Below are 16,388 nucleotides of genomic sequence, written 5' to 3' on the forward strand. Positions count from 1 at the left end.
AGGCTAACAGTTCTGTCTCTCGCCCTCCAGCTCCTGTAATTTTAATCTAGAACATCTTAGAATTTTTTTCTCATCAGGCATTTGCCAACTGGAAAGGAGGGGTAGTCCCTAGGCCCACATTCTGGGGCCTTTGGGGTGTCAAGGATCCTCACAGTGTGCTCTCCCAGGAGTGGGGTGCATTGCAGCCCTCTACTCTGACCCACTCCAACCACATGGAAACCGTTGGATACTTTTTGGGTTAGTAGCCAGAGATCCCCACTGAACAGTTGGTGAAGATGATTTTGGGAGTTTTATGTGTGTGTTTTCTTTGTGTGTTTGTGTGTGTGTATATGGTAAAATACACATAAAACTTACCCTTTTAGTCATTTCTGAGTGTTTAGTTCAGTGGTATCAAATACATTCACATTATTGTGAAAAAAATCCTTGTCCATCCTCATAACCCTTTTCATCTTGTAAAACTGAAATTATTTAAACAGTTTCATTGGACGATAACCCCATCATTCTGTGCCTCTAGCCCCTGACAAACCATTATACTTTCCATCTTTATGTTCTGACGGCTCTAAGTACCTCATAAAAGTGAAATCATACAGTATTTGTCTTTTTGTGATTTAGCATAAGTCCTCATTCATGTTGTAAAGAATTGCAAAGTGTTCTTCCTTTCTAAGGCTGAACAATATTCTATTGCATGTATATCCACATTTTGTTTATCCTTCCACAGTTTAGTGACTGTGAATAATGCTGCCATGAACATGGGCAAACAAATATCTCTTCATGAGACCCTGATTTCATTCCTTTTGGGTTATATTTAGAAGTGCAATGCTGAATCAATGGTAATTCCATTTTTAATTATTAGAGGAACCACCATACTGTATTCCATAGTGACTGTACCATTTTACATTTCTACCCATACTGCACAAAGTTTCCAATTTTTCCACATTCTAGCAAATTAATACTCTTATTTTTTAATCATTTTTTATTTTCAATTACAGTTGACATAGATTATTATATTAGTTTCAGGTGTACACCCCAGTGATTAGACATTACATAACTTATGAAGGGATCATCCCAATAAATCTTGCACCTCTCACAATACATCGTTATAAGAATATTATTGGCTATGTTCCCTGTGCTGTACTTTACATGCCCACAACTATTCTGTAACAACCAATTTGTATTTCTTAATCCCTTCAAGTTGTCTACCCATTCCACCAAATCCTCTCCCATCTGGAAACTGTGAAAATATTCTCTGGATCTGTGAGTCTGTTTCTGTTCTGCCTGCTTATTTAATTTTGTTTCTTAGACTCAATTGTTGATAGATATGTATTTATTGCCATTTTATTGGTCATATTTTTTATCTTTATCTCTTCTCCTTCTTAAAGAAAATCCTTTAACATTTCATATAATACTGGTTTGGTGCTGATGAACTCCTTCAGCTTTTTCTTCTCTGGGAAGCTCTTTATCTGTCCTATTCTAAATTACAGTTTTGCTGACTTGAGTAATCTTGGTTGTAGTTCTTTGCTTTTCATAACTTTAAATATTTCTTGCCATTCCCTTCCGGCCTGCAAAGTTTCTGTTGAGAAATCAGCTGATCGTCCTACGGGAGCTCCTTGTAGGTTACTAACTGCTTTTTCTCTTCCTGCTTTTAAGATTTTCTCTTTCTCTTGTTTGGGGGGCAGGGAGTGTTTTGTTTTTGTTTGTTTTCTTAAATTTATTTTTATTGTTGAAAGTATTACAGATACTTTGATCCCCTCTACCCTGCATCGGCCTCCACCCCCAGGCCTTCACCACACTACTGTCTGTGTCCACAGGTTATGCATATAAGTCCTTTGATTAATCTCTCCCTACCCACTCCCCCACCCCCACCTTCCCACTAAGATTCATTAGTATGTCCCATGCTTCTATGTCTCTGGATCTAATTTGTTCCTCAGTCTATTTTGTTTATTAGATTCCACATATGAATGAGAACAGGTAAAACTGAATCAAGAAGTATCAGAAAACCTGAATAGGCTAATAACAACTGGTGAAAGCAAAGCATTAATAAAAAAAACTCCCAGCAAGCAAAAGCCTTGGTCTGGATGGCTTCACAAGGGAGCTTTCTAATTCTTAACATTATAGGGTTAGATAGTTTACTAAAAATGTTTCTTACTTTTTGAGGTAGGCCTACAGTGCTATGAACTTCCCTTTTAGTACTGCTTTCACTGTGTCCAATAGATTTTGGGTGGTTGTGTGTTCCTTTTCAATTGTTTCCAGGAAGTTTTTTATTTCTTTCTTGATCTTATTAGTAACTCATTCATTGTTTAATAACATTTTATTTAGCCTCCATATGTTTGAGTGTTTTTGAGTGTTTTTACTGTAGTTGATTTCTAATTTCGTGCCCTTGTGATCCGAGATGTTTGATATAATTTCAGTTTTCTTAAACCTTAGAGACTGGTTTTGTGTCCTAACATGTGGTCTATCTTTGTGAATGATCCATGTGCACTTGAGAGGAATGTATATTCTGCAGCTTTGTGGTGAAATGTTCTATAAATATCAATTAAATACATCTGATCTAGTGGTCATTTAGTCACTGTATATGTGTTGACTTTTTGTCTGCAAAATCTATCCAGAGTGTAGGAAAAGGCCAGCAAACAACAAACAGACTGAAGGAGTTGGGTAGCAAGCTTCCCCAGAATCACAGAAATCCCCTTGAAAACGAGGGAGACATTTCTGACCGGAACTGAAAACAGATCCTTATCGATCTGGGAAGCTTGCCCCCAGGAGGGTTATGGCCTTAAGAACAAATGTGAAACATTAGCATAAAACAAAGCCATTTGTTTATGCGCATTTTATAGTTTCTACTGATCACTATCTTTCACACCTGCCTTTCTGTAACTCACAATAAAAATGGCTGGATGGTAAGGAGGGTTGTTACAGCGCCTCCAGAGCCTCAACCCTCTGCATCTCCACCTAAATTCTACATTCTCTGTGTCTTGAGTTTTCTTCGCGTCCCGCGAGCACACCACCAGAGAAGTCAGTGGAGTGTTAAAGTCCATGACTACAACAGTATTGCTCTTGATCTCTCCCTTAAAGTCCTTAAGGTTATTATTGATAGGTCCTTATTTATTGCCATTTGAATTCTTTATGGCTATGTTTCTCTCTATATTTCTTATTATTGTAGCAGTCCTTTTAACATGTCTTGCAATGCTTCTTATTTCTACTTCTAATTATAGCAGTCCCTTTAACATTTCCTGCAATGCTGGTTTGGTGGTAATAAACTCCTTTAGCCTTTTTCTGTCTGGGAAGCTCTCTATTTCACCATCTATTCTGAATGATAGTCTTGCTGGATAGAGTAGTCTTAGTTTCAGATCCTTGTTCTATATTACCTTGAATACTTCATGCCATTCTCTTCTGGCCTGTAGAGTTTCTGATGAGAAATCAGCTGACAGCTTATGGGAGCTCCTTTGTAGGTAACAGATGGCTTTCTCTTGCTGCCTTTAAGATTCTATCTTTGTCTTGAATTTTTGGCATTTTAATTATGGTGTGTCTGGGCGTGGGATTCTTTGGATTCTTCTTGCTGGGGACTCTGTGCCTCCTGAACTTGTGTGACTTTTTCCTTCACCAGGTTAGGGAAGTTTTCTGCCATTATTTCTTCAGACAGGTTTTCTAACCCTTGCTTACTTTCTACCTCCTCTGGCACTCCTATGATGCAAATATTGTTATGTTTCATGTTGTCCCACAGCTCCCTTACACTGTCCTGTTTTTTTATTGTTTTTTCTTTGTGGATCTCTGATTGAATGATTTTTTTCTACCTTGTCTTTTAATTCGTTGATCTGATCCTCAGCTTCCTCTGATCTGCTATTTATTCCTTCCAATGTATTCTTTATCTGCAATGTCATTCTTAATTTCCTTCATAGTTTCCATACCTTTTTTAATACTGTTGAGCATCAGTATTCTGAACTCTATATTTGATAGATTGCTTATCTCCATTTCATTTAGCTCTTATTCTTTCATTTGGGGCTTGTTTTTTTTGTCTCCCCATTTTGGCTGTCTATTTGGGTTTGTTTCTATGTATTAGGTAGATCTGCTAGCACTCTCAGTCCTTTTGTAGGGTCTCTGGTTCAGGCCAATGTCAGACACAGTTTGTGACTGGCCCTGAGTATCCTATTTGGAGTTATCAACAACCCTCAACTTGAGGTGTCCTTCTCTGGGGCTGGGTGCAGTTCGACAGGACCAAGATGCACACCAAAGTCTGCTTTTCAAAGACCCAGGTCCAGAAGCAGATCAGGCCAAGACTCAAGGCACTCTGAGGTCTGCCTCTGCTTGCAGGCTGATTAATCTGATTCTCTTAATGAGCCTCAGGCTGTAGAAAGTCCACAAGTTGGGGCAGCTGGTTATTATCAGTCTCTTAATGAGCTTCACACTGTAGGAACTCCTCTGGATAGGGCAAGAGGTTTTCCAGCAGGGTGGGACAATTGCTCCCCCACTCCAGGCAAAAACAACAAATTGTCTGCCTGAGAAAGATGTCCTCTGCAGTATGGGGGAATGACTCCTCACAGGAATCCAGATGGGTGTCTCCTGATCTCAATCTCCAGAGCCTACAACCCTAAGTTCTCCTCACACAGCTCTAGTCCACTTTGCCCTCCTTCTGCTGGAGCCCAAGGTGAGTGGCTGCACACAAAATTTTTTGCTTTGGAACTTTAAGAGGGAGACTGCATTTCTAGCCACCTCTCCCTAGCAGACAGAAACCTGGCTTCTTTTAACAGCCAGATATTATGTGGGCACCTTTCTCAGTTCTGGTGCTCTTGGCTGGGAAGCCCAACCTGAGGTTTAGGCTCCAGAGTCCTCAGTGGGAACTCCCCACAGTTGAGCTATCCCTCTGGACCTTCAGCTGCTGCCTGTGGTAGCACAGCCAGCCCTCTCACACCTCTGAGCTTCCTACCAGTCTCTATGTGGTCTCCACTTTTCCTCCTTGGTTATGAGGGTGGTCTCCTGCTCATCTTCAGTTGTAGTTGATTATTCAGGATGTTTTTTCTATATCTTAGTTGTAATTCCAGTTTGGTCCAGGGAGAGTGTCAGTGTAGCTCCCAGTTAGTTCAAGCCACCTTTAACCCTCTCAAGGCATACATTTCTTTATTGATTTTGTTTGAATGATCTATCTAATGCTGTCAATGGAGTATTAAGGTCACCAAATATGATTGTGTTTTGGTCAGCTGCTTCCTTAAGTTCTGTGAGTAGTTGCTTTATATATCTGGTAGCTCCCTGATCATGTGCATATATATTAAAAAGTCTTATGTCTTCTTGATGTAGTATTTTCTTTACTATTATATAATGTCCCTCTTTGTCTCGTTACCATTTGTAATCTTGAGGTTTATTTTGTCAGGTGTAAGTATGGCTACACCTGCTTTTCTGTGGATATTATTTCCTTGTAGAATCCTTTTCCACCCTTTCATTTTGAATATACTTTTTTCTTTGCAGCTTAGATGTGTCTCTTGAAGGCAGCATAAAGTTGAATTATTTTTTTACCAATCTGCTACTCTGTGCCTCTTTATTGGTGAATTCAATCCATTTATATTTAGGGAAATCATTGATGAATGAGGATTTCCCATAGCCATTTTGCCTTTTGTTTTCTGGTAGCTCTGTGCCTCCATTGGTTCTTTTTCTTTGTGTATCTCTTTGTTGGTTTTGTTTGGTGGTATTCCATACTTCTTTCCTCTGTTTTTTCCCCCCCTTTTTTAGGCTATGTGTCTCATTTTAGTGGTTTTTGTGTGTGGTACCATTAGGTTTAAAAAAGAAAGTTTCGGCCTGGCCGGGTGTGGCTCAGCGGTTGAGAGTCGACCTAGGATCCAGGCGATCGGGGTTCGATTCCTGGTCGGGGCACATGCCCGGGTTGCAGGCTCAATCAATGACTCTCTCATCATTGATGTTTCTATCTCTCTCTCTCCTTCTCCTTTCCTCTCTCTGAAATCAATAAAGATATATTTAAGAAAAAAAAAGTTTCATATATATAGTAAATTTTTTTTTCATTGAATGATCTGATTTCCATCCTCATTTGCAAATTCAGGTCTTTATCCTTCCCCTTTTATGTGGTTGTTGTCACAAATTATCCCTGTTTATGCTTTAAGTTTTTTGGTGATCTTACTTGTAGTGTTGTGACCTTTTGTTCTTTGTTTCAGGTAGAATAACCCTTTAGAGAATTTCCTGCAATGGTGGCCTTCTGGTGATGAATTCCCTCAGCTTCTTTATGCCTGGAAAAGTCTTTATTTCTGTTTCATATATAAAAGTTCTTATTTCTGTTTCAAGGACAAGTTTGCTGGATATATATCATTCTTGGCTGGTAATTCTCTCTTCTAGTAGTTTGAATATTTGGTCTCACTCTCTTCTGGTTTGTAGAGTTTCTGCTAAGAAGTCCAACCAATGATAAGTTGATGGGCTTTCCTTTATAGGTCATTTCTTTTCTTTTCCCTTTGATAATTGTTTCTTTGTCATTAATTTTTGACATACATTATGCCTTGGAGAAGGCCTCTTTGGATTGCGATAACTAGCTGTTCTGTTTGGTTCTTGGATTTGAGGATCTACTTCTTTCCATAGATTTGGCAATTTGTCATCCACTAATTGTTTGAATAAGCTCTGTGTACCCTTCTTCCTCTTTTTTTTTCTGGTTTGCCTATTATTCTTATAGTGCCTTTTCTGATGAAGTCTGATAATTCTCATGAAGCTCTTTTTTTTTTTTTTTTTTTAATGCTCTGGTGTCTTCTTCCCTCTGTGTCATTTCTAGATTTCTGTCTTTGATATCACTCGTTTCTTCATCTGGTATGCTCTATTTCCTCTGCTTGCTAGTTTATTCCTGATCTCTTTTACTGAATTCTTCATCTCCAGGATTTGTTTGATTCTTTTTTTAAAGTTCCAATCTCTTTGGTAAAGTACTCACTTTGTTCATGAATTTATTTTCTGAGTGCATTAAATTGCCTACCTGTATTTTCTCGTATCTCATCGAGTATTTTCAGAACTGCAATCTTGAATTCTCTGTCATTTATATCACATATTTTCATGTGTTCAAGTTTGCTTTCTGGAGGATTTTTATTTTCTTTCTGAGCTGCCTTGCTACCTTGGTTTTTCATGGTATTTGATGGATTCCTTCTCTGTGTATGAATAGCACTTTCCTAACAGATTACTATGAAGAGGTCTTTACATTGTTTTCTGGGAGGTAATGCTGAATCACAAGTTTTTTAGCTCTGTGAAATCCCAAGGCTGCCATAGTATAGTTGCGATGCTTGTGGGTGAGAGACTGTTTGGGGGAATCCACCTACCTTCTTTGTTTTGCCCTCACATTAATAGCAAGCTCTGTGGGGTTCCCCCAACACACCCCAACTGAGATTCAGTCACAGAGTGCACACTTTGCTCAGGGGAAATAATAATTGTCTAATAATAGTTCTTGGGTTTGCAGAAAAAGGGCTCTACAACCTGAGACTAAGGGCAATGAGAGGCAAGTTTGGAGAGTTTATGGGGTGGTAGGGCTCTCTGGATTTCTTTCTTTGTCTGAATGCCAACCACCCAACAGTTGCAGCAGAACCCCTGTGCTGTGTCCTAGCCCAGGTCTCTCTGCTCAGCCCCAGTTTGCACTGCTTCACTCCTGCAGGAGTGCCCGCCAAGTCTCTCTGCTCCTCCTGGCTGAAGGAAGTGCCAGCCACAGCTGACTTCCTCCCCTCTCCAAGCTGAACCTGCTGTGAGCTCCTGGCTACAGGACTGAATCTGTGGCCAGTCTGAGCCCTCCTCACTTTTTACCTCTCCTGTTTGTTCACACTTGCTAACCTTTGGATGCTTCAATGCTCAGATATCTCAGGGATGACTCTATGTTAAGCAAGGAATCCTTTTTTGAGTTATAGCTGTTCTACTTGTTGAAATTTCAGGAGGATACCCCAAGGGGATCTCCAACACTGCCATTCCTCTATATTTTTCATGCTTCTACTATTATATTGCTCTTTCTAATGGAGTCAGATAGTTCTTGAAGATTTTCTCCCCAATTTTCTGTCTTTATACACCTAAATCACTTCTATATTTGTATCTTCTATATCACTAATTTTTTCTTCCATCTTGTCTGCTCTATTTTTTTTTTAAGTTTTTGTTGATTTCAGAGAGAGGAAGGGGGAGAGACAGAGAGAGAGAGAGAAATATTAGTGATGAGAATCATTGATGGGCTGCCTCCTGCACATCCCCTACTGCGGATCAACTCCAAAAGCCAGGCCTCTGCCCTGGCCGGGAATCAAACTGTAATCTCTTGGTTCATAGGATGATGCTCAGCCACTGAGCCAAACTGGCCAGGCTTGTCTGCTCTGTTTCCTAAGGTCACCAGCTCATTACTCATTTCTTTTATTGAATATTCTTCTCCAGAATTTCTGTTTGATTCTTTTTTATAGCTTCAATCTCTCTGGTGAAGTACTCCTTTGATTTGTTAATTTTATTTCTCACTTTGTTGAATTGCATTTTAGAATTTTATTCTATCTCATTGATTTTTCTCAGATCTGCAATCTTGAATTTTCTCATTTAAACCACATATTTAATGTTTTTTAGTTTATTTTCAGGAGATTTTTAAATTTTCTTTCTGAATTCCCTTGTTATCTTGGTTATTCATTGTGCTTGGTGGATTATTTTTCTGCTTGGGCATTTGTGGGAAAAAAAGCTTCTTTGAAATAGAATTTTAGTTGAGAAGTAGCTGTGTGTTTTTTTTTTTTTGTTTTACTTCAGGTGGCACTGAAGCACAATTTTTAATATTCCCTTACCTGCACTGCTGAGGCTTCCAGGATTTTTGAGGGGAGATGTTGCCTGGACTGTGGAAAATGCTCAATATTCTCCAGGAGGTGGGCATCCGCTCTAGGTCCCAGTGCCTTGATCTCAAGGCACTACTCCAGTGGATTGGAAGGGGTGGGTTATGGATCTCCTGTGTGTTTGTGGCACCACATTCCTGTAGCCATTAGCTTACTGCAGGGATGCTCTGAGTTGACTCAGCTACTTCTACTAGGCTGCACAGCAATGCGTGGGCAGGAGGTGGGGTGGGAAAGCAAGTTTATGCATTCGCAGTTCCACTCTTCCCCGTGGGTTTAGCTACAATGAGTACAGACCACATAGGCTAGAAAAGTTTTTTCAGCCCTTTTGTTACCTGCCACAAGTGGATTTTGCTGCCTGGTAGGCCACAGAGGTATAAATTAGGTGAATTTTCTGTGAGTTTTTAATATATATATATGCTGGTGAGCTTTGCAGTGCTGTGATTTTTTTTTTACACTGTTTCTCTGGGCCCCTCAATGTGTGCCAGTCACCCAGGTCAGATTGCTGTCTCTGCCCCTTCCACCTGGTCGGCCCAGTAGGGGCTGCACCCCAGCCGTTCATTTCTGTTGTGTCTTCTGGGGCTACTGTGATTGTACGGCTGCATGTGGCTTCTGTCTCTGTCATTTTCCCTCCTAATTTGGTTTCCGTTTTTCACTCAGATGCATCCATCTTCAGGTATCTCTGTGCAATATCTCAGACATTTTTGTGTGTTGAGCAGGGATTCTTTGTTGAACTATAGTGTCCAACTTGTAACTTCAAGGGGAGAGACTTGAAGGTTCTCTCACTTTGCCATGATGCTGAACAGCCTTATTTTTTTTCTTTGTTTCTCATTTCCTGTATTTCTGTTTTTGTTGTTGTTGAACTTTTGTAGTGAAATATTTACATTCCTTTCTCATTTTTTAAGTATATTCTATAGCCACTTTCTTTGTGGTTACCATGGAGATTACATTTAACATCTTAAAGGTATAACTCTAATTTTAATTTATACATTATCTTCAATAACATACAAAAACTACTTCTTTACAGTTCTGTTCCCACCCTCCTCAGTTGTTGATGTCACAAAATTATATCTTTATACACTGTGAGTCTCAAACATAAGCTAATAGTTCTTTTAAATGTGTCACATTCTTATATTATGTAGAAAGTAAGCTTTGGATTTACAAACAAAAGTTATAATAATATATATATGTATCTCAAATTGTCAGGAGCCAGCCTGAAAAATGAACAAACCTGAGTTCGAGCAGTGGGAATTAAAGAGACAAACAAAGTTATGGGATCAGGAGGGCTGCCCTCCAATGAGGTGCAGCACCAAATGGCTTCAAAGCCTTTATTATATAGTAAGTAACAAACAATTAGTAATGCGGTGAGGGTCATACAAAGTAGTTCCTTCAAGGCTGCATGAACGCTCTTTCAGAGTAAACACCCTGCCTCCTGCATGAGCCCAGACCTTGGTAATTATCTTTATTTCGGCTCCTAATGGGAACTTGTGGGGAGGATTGAGTCCTTGGCTCCAGGCCCTCAGGCTACGTGGACCATGTCCAGACACATAGCGGGCTCTCAATATCAAGGGTAATTGTGGGGAGAGTCGAGTCCCTGACTCCAGACCCTCAGGTGGCGTGGACCATGTCCAGACACATCACCGGCTCCCAACATTAAATAATGAAGAAAACAAAAGGCACAATTACAAACCATTGTTTTAATAATATTAACTTTTAGATTACCCATGTATTTATCTTTATTGAGATCTTTATTTCTTCATGTGGCTTTGAGTTATCTAGTCTCCTTTCAATTCATCTTACAGGATTCTCTTGAGTATTTCTTTCCAGGCATATCTAGAGGGTAAGAACTCAGATTCTTTTTATCTGTAAATGTGTGCATTTCTTCTGCACTCTTTATACATAGTTTGGCCAGATACAGAATTCTTGGTTGAGTTTCTTTCTTTTAGCACTTTGAATATATCTTCTCCCCACTGTCATCTGGCCTCCACAGATTTGATTTTTTAAAATATATCTTTAATGTTGAAAGTATTACAGATGTCCTTTCCCCTCTCCCCCCATTGACCCTCTCTTGTCTGCTCCCACCCCTCCCCTAAACCTTCACCATATGATTGTCTATGTCCATGAGTTAGCATATATGCGTATAAGTTCTTTGGTCAATCTCTTCCCATTCCCCAGTTTATTCTGAGATTCATCAGTCTGTTGCATGCTTCCATGCCTCTGGATCTATTTTGTTCATCAGTTATTTTGTTCATTAGATTCAACATATAAGTGAAATTTGATATTTGACATTTGCCTTTCTCTGTCTGGCTTATTTTGCTTAGAATAATCTCCAGGTCCCTCCATGCTTTCTCAAAGGGTAAGAGATCTTTCTTTTTACAGCTGCATAGTATTCCATTGTGTAAATGTCGCACAATATTTTTATCCATTCATCTACTGATGAGCACTTGGGCCGTTCCCAAATCTTAGTTATTGTAAATAATGCTGCAATAAACATAGGGGTACATGTATTCTTTCTGATTGGTGTTTTCGGATTCTTAACATATTTTCCTAGAAGTGGGATCACTGGGTGAAATGGCAGTTCTATTTTTAATTTCTAGAGGAAACTCCACACTTTTTCTATAGTGGTTGTACCAGTCTGCATTCCCAACAGCAGTGTCCTAGGGTTCCTTATTCTCCACATCCTCAACAGGACTAATTGTTTGTAAATTTATTGTTAGAGGTGTGAGGTGGTATCTCATTGTCATTTTAATTTGCATCTCTCTGATAATCAGTGACATTCTGCATTTTTTCATGTCTCTTGACCATTTATATATCCTTTTTGGAGAAGTGTCTATTCAGGTCCCCTGCCCATTTTTAAATTGGATTGTTTGTCTTCCTTTGTTGAGTTGTATAAGTACTTTATATATATTGGAAATTAATGCCTTATCAGGTTTATCATTGGCAAATATGATCTCCCATGCAGTGGGCCCCCTTTTCATTTTGATGCTGGTTTCTTTTGGTGTGCAGAAGCTTTTTAGTTTGATGCAGTCCTGTTTATTTTTTCCTTTGTTTTGCTTGCCCTAGGCAATGTGTCTATGAAAATGATACATGAGGTGCCTGATATTTTGCTCCCTACATTTTCATGCAGGATTTTTATGGTTTCACAACTTACATTTAATTCTTTTATCTATTTTGATTTTATTCTTGTGTATGGTGAAAGTTGGTGGTCTAGATTCATTTCTTTTCATGTACCTGTCCAATTTTCCCAGCACTATTTATTGAAAAGATTATCTTTATTCCATTGTATGCTCTTGCCTCCTTGGTCAAATAATTGAGAATAATGGCTTGGGTTGATTTCTGGGTTCTCTGTTCTGTTCCATTGATCTATATGCCTGTTTTTATGCCAGTATCAGGCTGTTTGTTTGCAGTGGCTTTGTAGTATAACTTGATATCTGGTATTGTGATCCCTCCAACTTTATTCTTCTTTCTCAAGATTGCTGTCGCTATACAGGGTATTTTTTGGATCTATATAAATTTTTGGAGTATTTGTTCTAGATCTGTGAAATATGCTGTTGGTATTTTAATAGGAATTGCATTAAACTTACAGATTGCTTTGGAAAATGTGGTCATTTTAATAATGTTAATTCTACCAATCCATAAATATGGTATATTCTTCTTGTTTATATCTTTCTCTGCTTCTTTTCTCAAAAACCTGTAGTTTTCCAAGTACAGGTTTTTTAGATACTTGGATAAGTTTTTATCTAAATATCCCATTTTTGTTGTTGAAATGGTAAATGGGATTTTTTTTTTTTTTTTTTTAGTTTCTCTTTCTGAGAGTTTAATATTGGTGTATAAAAATGCCATCAATGTGTGGGTGTTAATTTTGTATCCTGCTACCTTGCTGAATTCAATTATTAAATCTAATTTTATTTTATGGAGTCTTTAAGGTTTTCGATGTAAAATATCATGCCATCTGCAAATAATGGCAGTTTTACTTCTTCCTTTCCAGCTTGGGTTCCTTTTATTTTTTTCTTCTTGTTTGATCACTGTGGCTAGGACTTCCAGTACTATATTGAATAAGAATGGTGAAAGTAGCCATCCCTCTTTTTCCTGTTCATAGGGGGAATGCTTTTAGATTTTGCCCATTGAGTATGATGCTGACTGTAGGTTTGTGATAAATGGCCTTTATTATGTTGAGGCATGATCCCTGTATTCCAGCTTTGCTGAGAACTTTTATCAAAAATGGGTGTTGGATTTTGTCAGGTGCTTTTCCTGTGTCTATTCATATGATCATGTGATTTTTATCTTTCAATTTGTTTATGTGTTATATCACATTTATTGATTTGTGAATATTGTACCAGGCTTGCATCCCTGTAATAAATCCCACTTGATCATGGTGGACAATCTTTTAATATATTACTGGATCCAATTTACTAATATTTTGTTGAAGATTTTAGTGCCTATGTTCATCTGGGATATTGACCTGTAGTTATCTCTCTTTGTAGTGTCTTTATCAGCAGTTTAAGTCTTTTAACAATTTTGAGTTTATTTTTGTGTAAGGTGAAAGTTGGTGGTCTAGTTTCATTTTTTTGCATGTATCTGTCCAATTTCCCCAGCACCATTTATTGAAGAGACTGTCTTTACTCCATTGGATGCTCTTGCCTCCTATGTCAAATATTAACTGACCATAATGGTGTGGGTCTATTTCTGGGGACTCTGTTCTGTTCCATTGATATATATGTCTGTTGTTGTACAAATATCCGGCTGTTTTGATTACAATGGCTTTGTAGTTCAGTTTGATGTCTGGCAAAGTGATCCCTCCCACTCTCTTCTTTTTTCTCAATATGGCTGCAGCTATTCAGGGTCTTTTTTGGTTCCTTATACATTTTGAAATGTTTGTTCTAGGCCTGTGAAATATGCTGTTGGTATTTTCATAGGAATTGCATTGAATTTATAAATTGCTTTGGGTAGTATGGACATTTTAATGATATTACTTCTTCCAATCCATGAGCATGGTATATTCTTCCACTTGTTTATATCTTCCTCTATTTCTTTTTTCAGTGTCCCTTAGTTTTCCGAGTACAGTTCTTTTACATCCTTGGTTAAATTTATACCTAGGTATCCTATTTTTTTAGTTGCAGTGCTAAATGGTATTTTTTTTTAGTTTCTTTCTCTGAAAGTTCATTGTTGGTGTAGAAGAATGTCATTGATTTCCAGATGTTGATTTTGTATCAAGCTACCTTGCAAAATTCGTTTATCAAATCTAGTAGTACTTTGATGGAGTCTTTAAATTTTTCTATGTACAATATCATGCTATCTGCAAATAATGATAATTTTATTTCCTCCTTTCCAATTTGGATACCTTTTATGTTTTCTCCCAGTCTGATGGCTGTGGCAAGGACTTCCAATACTAGGTTGAATAAGATGGTGAAAGTGGATATCCCTGTCTTGTTCCTATTTTTAAGGGAAATGGTTTTAGTTTTTCACCATTGAGTATGATGTTGGCTGTAGGTTTGTCATATATGGCCTTTATTATGTTGAGGTACAATCCCTCTATTCTCACTTTGCTGAGAGTTTTTATCAGAAATGGGTGCTGGATTTTGTCGAATGCTTTTTCTGCATCTTTTAATAGGATCATGAATTTGTCTTTCATTTTGTTTATGTGATGTATCATGTTAACTGATTTGCACATGTTATACCAGCCTTGAATCCCCAGAATAAATGCCACTTTGTTGTGGTGTATGATCTTTTTCATGTATTGCTGGATCTGGTTTGCTAGTATTTTACTGAGGACTTTGGCATTTATGTTCATCAGTGATATTGGCCAGTAATTTTCTTTCTTTGTAGTGTCTTATTCTGGTTTTGGGATTAGGATGATGCTGGCCTCATAAAAACAGTTTGGGAGATTTCCTTCCTCTTGATTTTCTGGAATAGTTTCAATAGGGTAGGTGTTAAATGTTATTTCAATGTTTGGTAGAACTTGCCTGTAAATTTATTTGGTCCAGGACTTTTGTTTGCTGGGAGTTTTTAGATTACTGCTTCAATTTCATTAGTTTTTATCAGCTTATTCAAGTTTTCTGCCTCTTCTTGATTCAGCTTTAAAAGGTTGTATGCTTCTAATAATTTGTCCATTTCACCCATGTTGATCAGTTTGTTGGCACAAAGTTGCTCATGTATTTTCTTACAATCCTTTGTATTTCCTTGAGTCAGTTGTGATATTGCCTCTTTCATTTCTGATTTTATTTATTTGTGTCCTCTCTCTTTGTGTCTTAGTGAGTCTGGTTAAAGGTGCATCGATCTTATTTACCTTTTCAAAGAACCAGCTCTTGGTTTCATTGGTTTTTTTGTATTGTCTTTTTAGAATTTATGTCATTAATTTTAGCTGTGATCTTTATTATTTCATTCATTCTACTTCCTCGGGGCTTTTCTTGCTGTTCTCATTCTAGTTCTTTTAGTTGTGTTAGATGGTTCATTAGATCTTTATCTTATTTCTTGAGATACGCCTGTAATGCTATGAATTTTCCTCTCAGGACTGCTTTAGCTGTGTCCCATAGGTTTTGGGTTGTTGTGTGTTCATTTTCATTTTTTTCCATGAAGTGTTTGATATCTTCCTTGATCTCATTGGTAACCCATTCATTGATTAATAGCATGCTATTTAGCTTCCATGTGTTTGAATATTTTTGAGTTTTTTTATAGTGGTTTATTTCTAGTTTCATGGCATTTTTATCCAAGACAATGCCTGATATCATTTCAATCTTCTTGTATTTGTAGAGAGTTGCCTTCTGCCCTAACATGTGATCCATTTTTGAGAATGTTCCATGTGTACTTGAGAAGAATGTGTCTTCTACTCCTTTGGAATGAAATGTTCTATAAATGTCAATTAAATCCATTAGTCTAATGAGTCATTTAAGATCTGTGTTTCCCTGTTGATTTCTTGTCTTGATGATCTGTCCAGTGCTGACAGTGGGGTGTTAAAGTCCCCCACTGTGATTGTGTTGCTGTCAATCTCCCCCTTAGTGTCCACGAGTGTTTTTTTTATATATTTAAGTGCTCCTATATTGGGTGCAGAAGTATTTATAAGGGTTATTTCCTCCTGTTTCATTTATCCCTTTAGAATTATATAGTGACCATCTTTGTCTCTTGTTATGGTCTTTATTTTAAAATATTATGTCAGAAGTAAGAATTGCTATTCCAGCTTTCTTTTCCTTTCCATTTGCATGGAATATTTTATTCCATCCCTTCACTTTTAGCCTGTGTGAATCTTTTGCTCTCAGGTAAGTCTCTTTGAGACAGCATATATTTGAGTCCTGTTTTCTTATCCATTCAGCTACCCTATGTCCCTTGATTGGACCGTTTATTCTGTTTACATTTAAGGTTACTATTGATATAAACTTATTTAATGCCATTTTTCCCCCTTATGCTCAGGTACCTTTCTCTCACTATTCTTTCTTTTTCTTAGAGCAGTCTTTTTAGCATTTCTTGCAGTGCTAGTTTGGTGGTATTGAATTCCTTAGGCTTTTTTGTTTGAGATCTTTATTTCACCTTCAATTTTAAATGATAGCCTTGTTGGATAAAGCAATCTTGGTTGCATGTTCTTGCTTTTCATTACTT

The sequence above is a fragment of the Miniopterus natalensis genome, chromosome 10, assembly GCF_054644295.1.
Source record: "Miniopterus natalensis isolate mMinNat1 chromosome 10, mMinNat1.hap1, whole genome shotgun sequence".
Taxonomy (NCBI): domain Eukaryota; kingdom Metazoa; phylum Chordata; class Mammalia; order Chiroptera; family Miniopteridae; genus Miniopterus; species Miniopterus natalensis.